Consider the following 14,687-nt stretch of genomic DNA (forward strand, 5'->3'; position numbering starts at 1 on the left):
GCGCTCACCCAGCTCTAAACCTCTCTTCTTTAAAAATGACTCAGCCTTGCCGGGCGCGGTGGCTCAAGCCTGTAATCCCAGCACTTTGGGAGGCCGAGGCGGGTGGATCACAAGGTCGAGAGATCGAGACCATCCTGGTCAACATGGTGAAACCCCATCTCTACTAAAAAATACAAAAAAAATTAGCTGGGCATGGTGGTGCATGCCTATAATCCCAGCTACTCAGGAGGCTGAGGCAGGAGAATTGCCTGAACCCAGGAGGCGGAGGTTGCGGTGAGCCGAGATCGTGCCATTGCACTCCAGCCTGGGTAACAAGAGCAAAACTCCATCTCAAAAAAAAAAAAAAAAAAAAATGACTCAGCCTGGCCGGGCGCAGTGTAATCCCAGCACTTCGGGAGGCTGAGGCAGGCGGATCACGAAGTCGGGAGTTCGAGACTAGCCTGGCCAATATGGTGAAATCCTGTCTCTACTAAAAATACAAAAATTAGCCAGGCATGGTGGTGCATGCCTGTAATCCCAGCTACTCAGAAGGCTGGGGCAGGATAATTGCTTGCACCGGGGAGACAGAAGTTCCAGTAAGCCAAGATTGCACCACTGCACTTCAGCCTGGGTAAAAGAGTGAGACTCCATCTCAAAAAAATGACTCAGCCTTAGGTATTTCTTCATAGCAACATAAACAGACTCAGACAGTGACTTATCCAAGGTTGTCGAGCTTTAGCCTTCTGATGCCACTGCTAGAATTCTTCCTGCATTTAATGGACTTCCTTGAAACCTTGCCAACAATGAATACAAAGACCTCAACTAATCCCCCATTGACTCAGAGAATAGCAGGGAGTATTCCAGTGAATAGAGCACTGAAATCAGCAAAGATTCTTGTGTGAAGACACAAATACCAAAGAAACAAGAGGCTTACCGGCATCATCCATCTTACGGCACAGACAGCTGTTCAACTTGCCTTGGAGAAAGAAAAGGTGGAGGCCAGCACCCTCCTGCCCTTTGGTGTTATAGGAAAAAGTTAATGACACAGAAAATTGCTGTGTGGCCCAGGACTGCAAACGAGAATCCTAAAGGTGAAGGCTTCATAATAAACACACAGGGGTTATATGTTAGTACCTAAGCCAGAATTCTTTTTTCCACCTTAACTTCACAAACATTCTAAAATAGTAATTAAGACACTCAAATCAAATGCAAACATGGGCTGGGGGAGATTTACCTCCCAGATCTGAGAAGTCTGAACAGCACTCCTCTTGCTTACCAATTTAACAATAATCTCTGAATAAACAAAGTATCACCTTTTAACTCTCTCTGAAATTATTGGAAGCAGTATTCTCCCCATGTATGTGACACATGGCACAGAAATACTAAGCTTCTGTGTTTCAAATTTCAAGCACTAAGTCAAGGAAGGGTACTACCCTGGCCCACCTCCCCTCCCGGCACCAGCCCGGAGTCAGGCAGAAATGCAAAGGTAACCTTGAGCTCCACCCCTCAAGACCTGTACACCTAGACTCAGGAGGGAAATGGCCATGTAAACCAACGACCTCGCTCAGCATCTCATATGCAACCTGTAGTTGCTTCCTACTCCCCAAACACGTTTGCTGGGGAATTTTTAAAGCCATTGTTAAAGCCTAATGGAGTCTCCAAGAAAACATCCGAGACATGCCAAGTGGTGAAACCTCAACAAAAAAGGCTGGGCACCTGAGGCTCTTCTTCATACTGTGAAATTCAAGATGGCACCTCCAGTTGGGTCTTGTCCATTATATTGGTAGTATCTGGCTTTCTCTATCTCCAAAATGCGTTCCCCTATCCCACCTCTTTGCTGGTCCTACAACTAACCATCTAGCCTGAATTCAGCTCCCTGGAAAATACTTTCCATCATGCTCCTTTCTGTTTAGAAAAACGTCCATAGTCCTTTTCTGGAGAAACTCCCTCCGCCTCAATAATAGCCTATATTGGTGACTCTATTAATTGGTTTCCCAAATCAAGACACTTAAAAGGGAGCACTGTTCATAATTATGCCAGGACAAAAGCAGTATATGAGACTGTCCAGGAAAAACTGGGACAGAGAATCATCCCAGCTATAAGGCCTGGGCAGGAGAACACCCTGACTTATTTTGTTAATTGTCCTATCTTTTTAACCCAACAGTTCTAGCATACCACCTGACATAGCACAGGCACTTGATAATAAATATTTGTGGAACTGAATCTATAAAACAGGAGCCTTAAATGATATCATAGATACTACTAACTAGAACGAATTTGCCTCCACAAAGGATCCTCTAGATCACTACAAAGTAAAATCATACCAGAAAATCACTGCTTCTGATCATCTATTTCATTTTGTTTTTACCCTGGACTTTTCTTTTTCTCTCTCTCTCGAGAGTCTCACTGTGTCGAACAGGCTGGAGTCCAGTGCTGCAATCTCAGCTCACTGCAACCTCCAACTCCCATAGCTCGAGTCATTCTTCTGCCTCAGCCTCCCGAGTAGCTGGGACTACAGGTGCCTGCCACCATGCCCGGTTAATTTTGTATATTTAGTAGAAACTGGGTTTCACTATGCTGGCCAGGCTGGTCTTGAACTCCTGACCTGGTGATCTGCCTGCCTCGGCCTCTCGGCCTCCCAAAGTGCTGGGATTACAGGCTTGAGGTACCGTGTCCAGCCTACCCTGGACATTTTTAAATCTCTCACTAATACTGATTTTGTATATCTCAATAATTAATAATACAGTCAGCCCTCTATAACTTCAGGCTCTGCATCTACAGATTAAATCAACCACATATTTAAAATATGTAGGGGGAAAAATACAATAATTTTAACCTTTTTTTTTTTTTGAGGAGGAGGAGTTTCGCTCTTGTTACCCAGGCTGGAGTGCAATGGTACAATCTCGGCTCACCGCAACCTCCGCCTCCTGGGTTCAGGCAATTCTCCTGCCTCAGCCTCCTGAGTAGCTGGGATTACAGGCACGTACCACCATGCCCAGCTAAGGAGGCAGGGAGAGTAACCTTTTTTTTTTTTTTTGAGGCAATAATTTTAAAAGTACAAATAAAAAACAATACAGTATAACAACCACTCAGATAGCATTTACACTGTATTAGTTATTAGTATCAGCATTTACACTGTATTAGTTACTAGTATCGTTAAGTGATCTGGAGATGATTTAAAGCATATGGGAGGATGCGTATGGGTTATATGCAAATACTATCCCATTTCATATCAAGGACTTGAGCTTCCTTGGATTTCGGTATTTGAGACGGGTCCTGGAACCAGTGCTCCATGGATACCGAGATGACTGAGTACTGTTACTGAGTCCTGCATTTGTCAAGTACCCAGGAACCTCAGCTACATTCTCCCAGCAGCCCTAATGAGGAAAGCGATAGTATACCTAGTCTCCAAGCGAAGGAACTGAGGCTCTGCAAGGATAGATAATGCACTGGTGGTCACAGACTCTGCCCAAGGTCATTCCCTTCCATTGACCAGAAAACTCACCAACCAGAACGTCTCAGTTCCAAAGCATTATTTTTTTAAAGCATTTCATGACCGAGGCAAAGTGGCATAACATTGAGCAAACTAAAAAAGCCATGAAATGGGCCATGCGTGGTCCAGCTATACCACTGACTGTCAACTGCATTTGCTGTAACATAACGTGGATTCAAACTCAGGAAAGCAAGAAGAGCCAGAAGAAAGCCAGCAAGACCCGATAATAGCGTACAGCACAAGCCTTCTACGAGCAGAAAGCAGAAAGGCAGAAACTGGCATCCCGCTCTCCAGGTTCCAAAGAAGTTTCTTTGGCCAGCCTCGCAAGTGGGAAACATAATTTCCTGAGCAATGCAAAGAAGGAAGTCTCTGCTTGCCTGAAGGGAGGTGAGGACAAGGCTGGGAGGAGGAAGAGAGGTTCTATTATTAAACAAGACAGATGAAATCTTTTGAAAAACGGAAGGGAACTTAGGCTTTAAACTCCCTGAAAGCGGAGACTAATTCAACCCAAGGTGGTCCCCAACTTCTCTAGCATTTTGTCCAACTTATCTTTCTCAATGAAATTCCACACACAAAGTCTAGAAAATTTATCTCCCATAATGCTTTGCTTTATGATAATTTCAAACAAAAGGTTTTGGGGTTTTTTGTTTTGGTTTGGTTTTCTTGAGACGGAGTCTCGCTCTGTCCCCAGGCTAGAGTGCACTGGCACGATCTCGGCCCACTGCAACCTCCGACTCCCTAGTTCAAGCTGTTCTCCTGCCTCAGCCTCCCGAGTAGCTGGGATTACAGGCACATGCTGCCACACTCTGATAACTTTTGTATTTTTAGTAGAGACGGAGTTTCACCATGTTGGCCAAGATGCTCTCAATCTCCTGACCTCGTGATCCACCTGCCTCACCTCCCAAAGTCGTGGGATTATAGGCGTGAGCCACTGTGCCCGACTGGGGTTTTCTTTTTTTTAAGTAAAATATACATGTTTAAAGTTCCCCCTCCAACCTACTCATTTTAAAGTATGTATAAATTTCCCGAATCTATAAGATTAGGCTCTCATGAGTGCATTCCTCAAATTACAAGCTATCAAACATTTTACAGTAATACAGTGGGTTGTTGACTCTTCTCTCTTAAAAAAAAAAATCGAGAAATTCACATACACCTACAAGAATCACTAACCACCTTCTCATAAATACACTCCCAGGAAATTAACTAGCATCTCAATCGCAAAAAGGGAAGGCTTTGTCTGCTAAACAACACATTCTCTTCATTAGTGTCTCCCTTGTATTGATTATGGAATACATGCTGTACAAAGAGTGTTTCCACAAAGAGGAGTGAGGAGCAAAGTTTTTCTGCATTCGCTGAATTTAATAGTCACCCACTCCCTGCAGATTAAATTCTGCTGCTGGAAGCACATTCAGCCATCATTGATCTCAAAGGCTTTAAACCAAGCAAGGTGGTCATAGTGTTTCCCGCAGCTCCCAGCCATATAAACACTCAGCCTAAAAATGAACTGGGCTCTAAGAGCAGCACAGAGTAGCATTCTTATCTTCATCATGCATAAATTGCCAACAGCAGCTCCCAGTCTCCGACCCTTCCCCCATTTCTGGTTCAAGGTCCCTCATGTAGTCACATGGCTGTAGTCTAGGACCAACACGCATGAAATGGAAGTAGGGTTTGGTTAAGATCAGTTTAGCAGTAGAAAGCCAGATAGAGTCGTAAAAAAATGTTTCGGCATATCTCTTGCATAAACACTGTTGTATGACGTCTTGCTAAACAAAAAAATGAATGCGTGGATGACTACATTTGTCAGCCTCCTCAAGACCAAGTTCTGGCCCATAGAATGGTAGCAGAAGTGAAGGGGACCTCTTCCGGGCCTGTTCAGTAAGCTCAGTGTCCCTATCCCCTCTAACCAGATGCCAAAAGAGTAGATGACCTTCAGCAGGCGTCCCCAAACTTTTTACACAGGGGGCCAGTTCACTGTCCCTCAGACCGTTGGAAGGCTGCCACATCCTGTGCTCCTCTCACTGACCACCAATGAGAGAGCTGTCCCTTCCTGAAGTGCGGCGGGGAGCCGGATAAATGGCCTCAGGGGGCCGCATGCTTGGGGCCCAGTTTGGGGACGCCTGACCTTCAGGGTGGCCTTGAAAGCCTCTGTTAAACATGGAAGATCCTCAAGATGGAAGGAGCCTAGCTCCCTGAAACACCGAATGGAGGAGGGCTGCCCAACCAAGAACACCTAATCAAGAACTTATTTCACATCAGTGGGAAATCAGTTTTTCTTGTGTTCATTCACCAAGATTTTAGGGCTTATGTTACAGAAGTTCATGGTCTCTTAAATAACACAGGCAATATGGAAAGTCCACTTGTAAATATCTAAATTAGAGGCCCCACTGGATCTTAGGCTTGCTAGCAAGTGCCTATCCATGAATTCCAATGTCTCATGTCATTCATGAGTTCCACTCTATTATTAGACACCTCTGCAACCATGGTTGGTGGGGGATGGGAGCCTTTTACTGCAATCTCTGGTTTTAGAACAAGACTATCTATCACAAGAGTAAGATGAAATTCCTCTGTCAATGTTCAACAGGTATAAATTGGGCATCTATTATATGCCAGATCCTTCTCTTAGATGCTAAGGTACAGAGATATGTTTTTCTGTCCCCTTATATTGGGAAAAATAGGAGACTAATAAACAAAAACTATACTTCAAATATGCTGTGTTAAAACAGAAGCACGTAAAAGATACAAAATAATAGAATGCTGTCTTAGTCCCTTTTCACACTGCTGATAAAGACATACCCAAGACTTGGCAATTTACAAAAGAAAGAGATTGAATGAGCTTACACTTCCACATGGCTGGGGAAGCCTCACAATCACGGTGGAAGGCAAAGAGGAGCAAGGCGTGTCTTACATGGATGGCAGCAGGCAAAAAGAGGGATTGGGCAGGGAAACTGCCCCCTATAAAACCATCAGATCTTGTGAGACTTATTCACTATCACAAGAACAGCACGGGAAAGACCTGCCCCCAGGATTCAATTACCTCACACCAGCTTCCTCCCACAACACATGGGAATTCAAGATGGATTTGGGTGGGGAAAATGTTATTACTTGTTTGGGGAAAACGGGTTAAGGAAGTCATCAGAGGCTGGGTGCAGTGCCTCACACCTGTCATTCCAGCACTTTGGGAGGCCAAGGTGGGTGGATCATGAGTTCAGGAGTTTGAGACCAGCTTGGCCAACATGGTGAAACCCCATCTCTACTGAAAATACAAAGATTAGCTGGGTGTGGTGGCAGGCGCCTGTAATTCCAGCTACTCGGAACTGGAGGCTGAGGCAGGAGAATCACTTGAACCCAGCAGGTGGAGGTTGCAGTGAGCCAAGATCGTGCCATTGGACTCTACCCTGAGTGACAGGGTGAGACTCCATCTCAAAAGAAGAATAAAAAAGAAAGAAAGAAAAGGAAGTCATCACAGGGAAGATGACCTGGCAGGGGTTTGAAGGGTAATAGTCGCTCTGGCTGTGCTGCAGTGATGGTGGTGATGATGGTGGCAGTGGGGGTAATCATGGCAGTGACGGTGGTAGTGGTAGTGCTAGAAACAGCAGTGGTAACAGTAGCATAGAAGGAAGATAAAAGCATTTAAGAAAGAAAAAAATCTTACTTGCAAAGAGGTTCAAGGGAACTGGCTATCAGAAAGACTGTCACACCACATAAATAATCACAAGAGATATTTACCTCCACCACTGCCACATTTCTTATATGGTGATCTTATCCACAAGAAGCAATCATATCATCATCGCCAAGATAAGGATAAAGCTGTTGGCTGGATAATCCAGGCTTATGGAAAATGGTCAAGATTTCTTTTATTCAGGGGACCAGAAGGAGACAGAGTGACCCTGTTATTCAAGATAAAAAGGTTTATTTTGCTTTGTTTTTCCCAGTTATGAATGTGATGCACACCCTTGCTTCTACAGCAACAGGGCAAAGTGTAAATTCTGCTTGACAAAAGCACACCTCTGCTGAGCATTTCTGTTTTGTTTTGTTTTGCTGCAGATACTGATATGCGCTTTACAACTCTTAATCCACATGACAACCCTGGCAGTGAGGAAAGGAGGTGAGGAGACTTACTTTACAGAGGAAGCAACTGAAGCCCAGAGAGGGTGAGGAACCTGCCAGGGTCACGAAGCTCTAAACAAATGGCATGAACCAGCTTCAAACCCAAACAATCTGACCCCAGAGCTGAGCTGATCAGATTGGTAAGCCAAGGGGCAGGTATTACAGGCAGAAGGAACAGCAGTACAAAGGTGTCATGGGTGGGGGAAATAGAACAGTATATGGAGGGAACTACCAGAAGTCAGAGGAGAAAAGAATTCCTAATCTGGGTGTGGCTCAAGGGCAAGAAGACCAGTGAGCACCCTCTGTCCTAGACTGAGAGGTGGGTGAGGGTGTGCTTGCATACGAAACTGTGAGGTTAGTACTCATGGTAGACTGAAAAATCACCCCAATTCCATACCCCTCCTGATGCACTCCCTTGGCGGTACAACTCTGCAATGCCATCCAAGGCAGGGCGGTCTGCCGGGAGCCTTGACGCTGGGCTCGGCCATGTGACTTGCTGCGGCCAATGGGATGATGGCAAACATGGTGGGGAGGGGATGAGAAAAGGATTTAAAAGCAGTTACATGAGTGGCTCGCTGGCTCTTGCACGTTTGCCAGATCCATGAGCATTTGCCTGGGCTACACCACTAGAGGAGGAAGAGAGAGACACAGTAAGCTGAGACAACTCATCTCAGTCATTTTCCCCAGCCAAAGCCATCCAGACACACAAGCAAGGCCAGCCAAGACCAGCAAAGCCCTCTGGCCAGCCCAGATGTGTGACAACACTTACTATCGGGTGCTACTGAGGTAGTTTGCTGGGCAGCACTGTGGTGGCAATAACTGATGAGTACTATCACTATCATTTCCGTTTTACAGATGGAGAAACTAAGGCCCAGAGAAGGGAATAAACAGGATCAAGATGGCAGGGCTGGCAAAAGTGGCAATCTGAAAGCAAGCAGTGGTGCCAAAGCCTTTGCCCTTAGCCATTTTCACGTGTCAGAACTTCTCTCAAGGAAGCAGCAAAAGCAGAGTCTTATCTCAGCATGAGGCAAAGTGTGCTGCCGGGCTCCCAGGTTGGGCCGCTGGGCTGGGAGAAGGGGCTCTGGATAGCCTGCTAATCGGCAGCATTCAGCCTCTCCGGCCATTGATTTAGGTTGGCAGTGATGGAGACCATCTGCTCACACTCCACTTCCTTGCCCTCCCCAGGAGCCCTGCAACAGGCAGAGGGAGCCCAGCCCACCTGAGCTTACCCCACCTGTCCCTGCACTGAACCGTCGCAGCTTAGACCTTTCTCTCCAAATATGCCTTCTGGGGCCAGCACCTGGAGCCAGCAGGGGCTCTCTCTCCAGCTGAGCTCCTCCCCTCCAAATCTTCCAGCTTGGCAGTCCCTTCCAGGAAGTCTGCAGCAATGTCTCCAGCACCTGCCTCTGCTCCCACGTTCCATCACCTCCCCTCCTTGAGACCAGCTTGTTTGTCTTTGTTTCCAGATTGCTTATGCCTGGCTCTGAGGTCATCCCATTTAGAGGTCAACTGTTCTGACAGCCAGCTGTATGTGTCCCCTCTCCCCTGCCCGTGGTCTCTCCTCTAGCCAAGTAACGAACGACGGCTTGGCAAAGAAAGCACAAGCCCCTGCCAAGATAAAAGGTCTGTCTGGGCAACTCTGAAGAGTTACTGTGTCCTCTTAGCCCTCCCGCCCAGGGGATGTTTCCTGCACAGTTTCCATCTTTGCCAGACACTAGAATCCCAAAGGTGACAGCTGTAAATTTACCACCTGGACGACGTTTCTCAAAGTGGCACAGCAGAGCTAGAATGCTTGGGTGTGCCTGTTTGAAATGGAGGTTCCAAGCCTCATCCCGGCCCTAATGAATCGACTATCTGTGGGGGACCTCTAAGTAAGTTTCCACGGGATTCCTGCACTCCTGCATTTGAAAACAGCCTTACCCAAGTGCAGGCCCATCCTCCCCAAGTCATCAAGTAATTTACATGCGTCATCTTGCCTCCGCCTCACTTCAACTCTAGAAACAGATACTATTTTTCTTCCGTTTTAGACATAAGGAAACTGAGGCTTTGTGATGTTACATAACCCCCAGGTCACACGGCTAATACGTGGCAATGCTGGACTTTGAACAAAACTGAATCCCATGCTCACAACCCACTCTGAAATACGCCTGCAATCGGTGACTTAAGTATTTCAGGATGCTGATGAAATTGGAAATCTGTGTTTACTTGTCTTGCTTCTCTGTGTTCCCCAAAACCATACGAATGGAAACGCACAAATCAGATACCAGATTTTGGGGACATTCCTGCCATAGTCACTTGTTGAGTGAGTGGAGAATAACTACCATGTTTCCAGGATTTGAAGAATGACTTGGTGACACCCCCAGTTCTCAAAATGTTTCTCCTTGAGTTGACTGTAAATCCTGTTCCAGCCTCACTTCCCACCCAGTGACAGAATGTGGGGTGACTTAGGAGTGAAAACCATGCTGGTTATCTTTATAGCTCTCCATCACAGAGATGATGCTTTCTGTCACCTCTCACCTCATCTTATTTTTTTTATAGCAAAGCACAAGACACAAAACAGGTAGATAATGAAACAATGGACAATTAAAGCTGAACTGCTAAGCAAATAATAAGGGAATGAAAGAAACAGCTACATTTGCTGAATACTGCCAAGGCCAATAACCTGTGTTAAACTCTTTACATATAGTATCTAATTTGGCCCTAAGTGATATGATCTCCATTTTACAGATGAAGAAACTTAAGAGACTTAAGGTGGCAGAGGTTAAAGTAACTTGTCCAAGGTCGAGCAGCTAGTTAATGGCACAGCTGTGACTCCAACCCTGGGTCACTCTGAAATCAACTGCTCTGAAAATACTCACTATGCAAAGTGCGGGCCCCAGACAGGCAGCATCAACGTCACCCAGGAGCTTTTCAGAAATACACTCTCAGGCCACACCCCAGACCTATTAAATCAGGACCCAGGGAGTGCACAGTGAAGTCTGAGAAGCACTAATCTAGAACAGGGTTGCTCAGCCTCTGAACTACCGACATCAAGTGCTCGGTAGCTCTCTGCTGGGGGTTGTGGGGGTGCAGTCCTATGCAGTATCCCTGGCTTCTACTCACTAGAGGCCAGTAACCACTCTCACCCCTTTACAAGTCATAATGACCAAAATGTCTCCAGTATTGCTAAACGTCCCCTGGGAAAGGGAACTAGCCCCCAGGCAGAATAGCACTGCTGGTGTCTGTAACAGCTCTGTTCTGCCAGGCTGGATTTCTGGCATAAATCTGGGGTTTGTGGGCAAAAGTTACCGAGGCCAGTCTAATAGGTGTCTGTAAGCCAAAAAAGAACCTCTGAGTTCCAAGGTCTGGGTTTGGCTCCAGGTCTGTCGCTGACAGGCTCTGGAAAGCCAGGGTGACAGAATCCCGGACTTGCACCCCTCCATTCGGCATCAGTGCAGAGCTGGACTCTGGCACAGCTTCCCCGAAACCTGCTGCCTGCGAGGATCACCTGGGAGTCGTTTTTTAAATATTGATTCAGGTTCCCCCCCTACTCCAGCCACCCAGACTAAATAAGAAGCTCCAAGTGGAGCCCCAGATGTTGCTTATTTTTCAAGATGAGGGATGGGTGTCTCACTGTGTTGCCCAGGCTGGTCTCAAACTCTTGGGCACAAGGGATCCTCCCACCCCAGCCTCCCTAGTAGATGCGACTATAGGTGCATACCACCCACCACACTCAGCTCCCACTTTTTAAACAAGATCCTCAAAAGATCCAAATGCACCTAGGCCATGAATTGGCTTTTAGGAAGCACTAGACCAGAACATTCCCAGGGACCCTAAATTGTAGGATTTAGCCTCCTGTGCCCCAGGCCTCCTCCCTACGCAGATGTGTCACTTACAGCTGACTTTCAAATCACCAGACCCTAGAGAGTCCTCAGACTCACCAGGGCACCCGTCCAGTCCAGCATGGGCTGCCTACCCGAAGGCCCCGAAGGCCACTGAGGTGACACTGAAAAAACGGGACTCAGGGTGCCGGCGTCAGGAGTCTGGCATCTGGTTTTCTTAGCACACATGCCACTGTGCCTGAGTTTGCCTCAGTGAGAAGCCAGTGAGCTAATTACATTAACACAGCTTAACCGAGTTGGGCAAGGCAGGGCTTCCGCCGTGAACAGTCAGGGAGAAATGGGACTTTTCCGCAGCTGCAAAACTACAGGAGACACTGAAGTGGGCCCCGAGGAGCCCTTCCTCCCAGCCACGACTCTCCCCACAGCAAGGCGCTGAGGACACGGATGCTGCCCTGGGGGTGTGGGGTACACCCAGGTCGGACCTAGAGAGCAAGAATCATCGTCTTGACTGGAGCAAACTCAGTGGAATGTTCTCCGCAGAGCCAGAAAGAAAAGCTCACATTGACTGGATGCGTCCAAACTTTGAGGCATTTTACATCTCCTTTCATGAGCTTTCTGAGCCCAAAAGTACAAGGTTGGGCCCAAAGGCATTTTACCATCTAATTCAGGCATCTGTCTAATGACTTTTTTTTCCCTCTCCACACAAAATTTTTTCTCCCTATACGTCCTCATGCATTCATTCACAGCCCTTCCTTGGCTTCCTCCGTTCAGTTTCTGAAGCAATCCCTGGCCACAGAGAAAGCAAACAGGTCCTGTGTCCTGTGTCCTGTGCTGATGTCCCACTGGTGGTGGCCAGAACTCCCAGGAAGATCAGGAAGCACCATCATAATCAGGTGAGTGAAGGTCAGCTTCCCAGTCCTGCACGGTCTCTAGGGGACACAAGACACAGGGCGCAGGCACGGAAGGTCTCACTGGTCAAGTCCAAGTAAGAAAAGGAACTCCCAAGTGAGAGAATGGAAAGACCTTTATTGCTGGCTACTTGAGATGTGCCAGGAGCTGTTCTGAGCATTTACCTGGATTTGCTCTTTTATTCCTAAACATGCAAACACTTTAGAAGGTGGGTATTAATTGCCAGCCCCAACGTGCAGTTATGCAATGAGGCTCTGATAGGGTTAATGATTTGTCCGAGGCCACACAGCCAGGCAGTGGCAGATCTGGGGTTAGAATGCAGGCATGCTATGCCACACACCCCCGATGATGTCTGAATGCGCATATTCTTCCCATCTACCAACAGTTCCTTCTCCCTTGTAACACCTTCAATCACATTACCTGTTAATGACTTCTCCGAGGCCACACAGCCAGGCAGCAGCAAATCTGGGCTTAGAATGTAGACATGTAATGCCATGCACCACCCTGAGGATGTCTGGATGGGCATATTCCTCCCACCTACCAACAGTTGCTTCTCTCTTGTAACTAACACCTTTAATCACATTACCTGCATCTATACATTACTGTCTAGCCTAAATATTACCTAAGACTTCGCTACACAAAGTGTGGCCTCAAGCCAGCAGCATCAGCATCACCTGGGAGCTTGTTAGAAAGGCTGAATCCCAGCTCTGCCCTACATATACTGAATCCAGATCTGCACTTTAACCAGAACTCCAGGCGATTTCTATGCATGTGCAGATTTGAGGAGCGCTGACATGGCACTTTTCTTGCTGACTCAGTAGAAGGATCTGCCTCTGAATTCTCCTCTCCTGGGTTCTGGGTCTCAGGAGCATTTGGATTCTAACTGAAGATTTATAACTCTCCATTGTTAAGCTTCTTTCATGAACTCTTTCCTGATGATGCCCCACGCTGGTGTGTCTCTTAACTCAGTTTGCACTTGACAGTCTGAATTGCACCATGAGACCTTGGAACATAGATCAGCTACTCAATTTAACACCTGGTGCTCTCTCCATCTGGATCACGTTGTTTTTCAGATGCGGTGGGTAGGGCTAAAAGTTAAGAAACTAACTGCAGAGGGAGTAGAGATAAATTATCACTCACAAATCAACTGATCTCCATCCAATTAAATTACCAGTGATCTGAGGAGATGACTTTTTTTCCCCCACAGCAACCAATGGGTACTCTGAAAAATGCACATCTTTATTAACTGAATCATCTGGCCAATTATTATTTTCCCAGACAGTTCTAAAAGCCAAGCATTTAGAAGAAATAAGAGAAGAATCTGGGTACAAGAGCTCACACCTATAATCCCAGCACTTTGAAGGACCGAACCAGGAGGACTGCTTGAAGTCAGGAGTTCCTGACCAGCCTTGGCAACATACCAAGACCATTACCCTTCCCACCCATGAGGTCTTTATTTAAAAAAAAAAATTAAAAATTAGCCAGGCATATAGCCTCATAGTAAGATCACTGCCCACCCCCGTCAAGCCTTGGTAAGACCACTGCCCTCCCTACCCCCCAGCTCTTTCCAAAATATTTAAAAATTAGCCAGGTGCAAGCCTGTAGCCCCAACTACTCAGGAGGCTGAGACAGGAGGATCCCTTGAGCCCAGCAGTTCAAGGCTGCAGTGAGCTATGATCATGCCACTGCACTCCAGCCTGGGTGACAAAGCAAGACACTGTCCTGGAAAAAAAAAAAAAAGTAAAAGGAAAGAATGGTTGAGGTCATACAACATGTGGTGACCTAGATGACCTCTGTCCTGCTCATGTGCTGCTAGAGAAAGAGAAAGAGGTGAGATGCTTGCTCATAGCTGTGCCTTACCCTAAAATCGGCAGGACCCATATGTCTGATTAACAGTTTCCACAGTCCCTGAGGCCAGGGTTTACTGAATGGCACTTCTGATTGGCCGATGACCTTCTTTCTGCAAAGGCTCTCAGCCTCCCTGCCTTGCTAGAGAGAGGCTGACTCCTTTATCCAGCATCTGACCTGAAGGAGCTCACCGTTTGCAGACTGTAACTCATGAGTTCATTTTCTCCAGGCTGACTATAAATACCAGGCCAGGCTCCGGGCTGAGCTCTTTACCTGCATTATGGAATTTAATAATCACAAACGCCAAGGAGGGTGCTCAAAGTGTCAGCTTGGTCCTGTTTTGCGGGTCACGTGAACATCTGAGAGCTAAGCGATTTGCCCAAGGTTAGAAATCTAGTAAATGATTGGGCCAGGATTTGAACATGACCACCAAATGTTAGGCCACATCTCCTAAGAGGAAGAGAGAGCACTTCGGATCCTGAACCTTCAGGCTTGGTGCCTCCCCAGAATTACCTGGCAAAATTAAGGTG

The 14,687-nt window shown here is 46.7% G+C and overlaps 1 protein-coding gene across 2 annotated transcripts in view; it reads right to left on the reverse strand.

Annotated features, from left to right (window-relative positions):
* CHST11 (carbohydrate sulfotransferase 11) overlaps positions 1-14,687 on the reverse strand; it is a 310,143-nt gene that overhangs the window by 249,998 nt on the left and 45,458 nt on the right. The gene's annotated exons all lie outside the window — the stretch shown is intronic.

The sequence above is a fragment of the Saimiri boliviensis genome, chromosome 7 (assembly GCF_048565385.1).
Source record: "Saimiri boliviensis isolate mSaiBol1 chromosome 7, mSaiBol1.pri, whole genome shotgun sequence".
Taxonomy (NCBI): Eukaryota; Metazoa; Chordata; class Mammalia; order Primates; family Cebidae; genus Saimiri; species Saimiri boliviensis.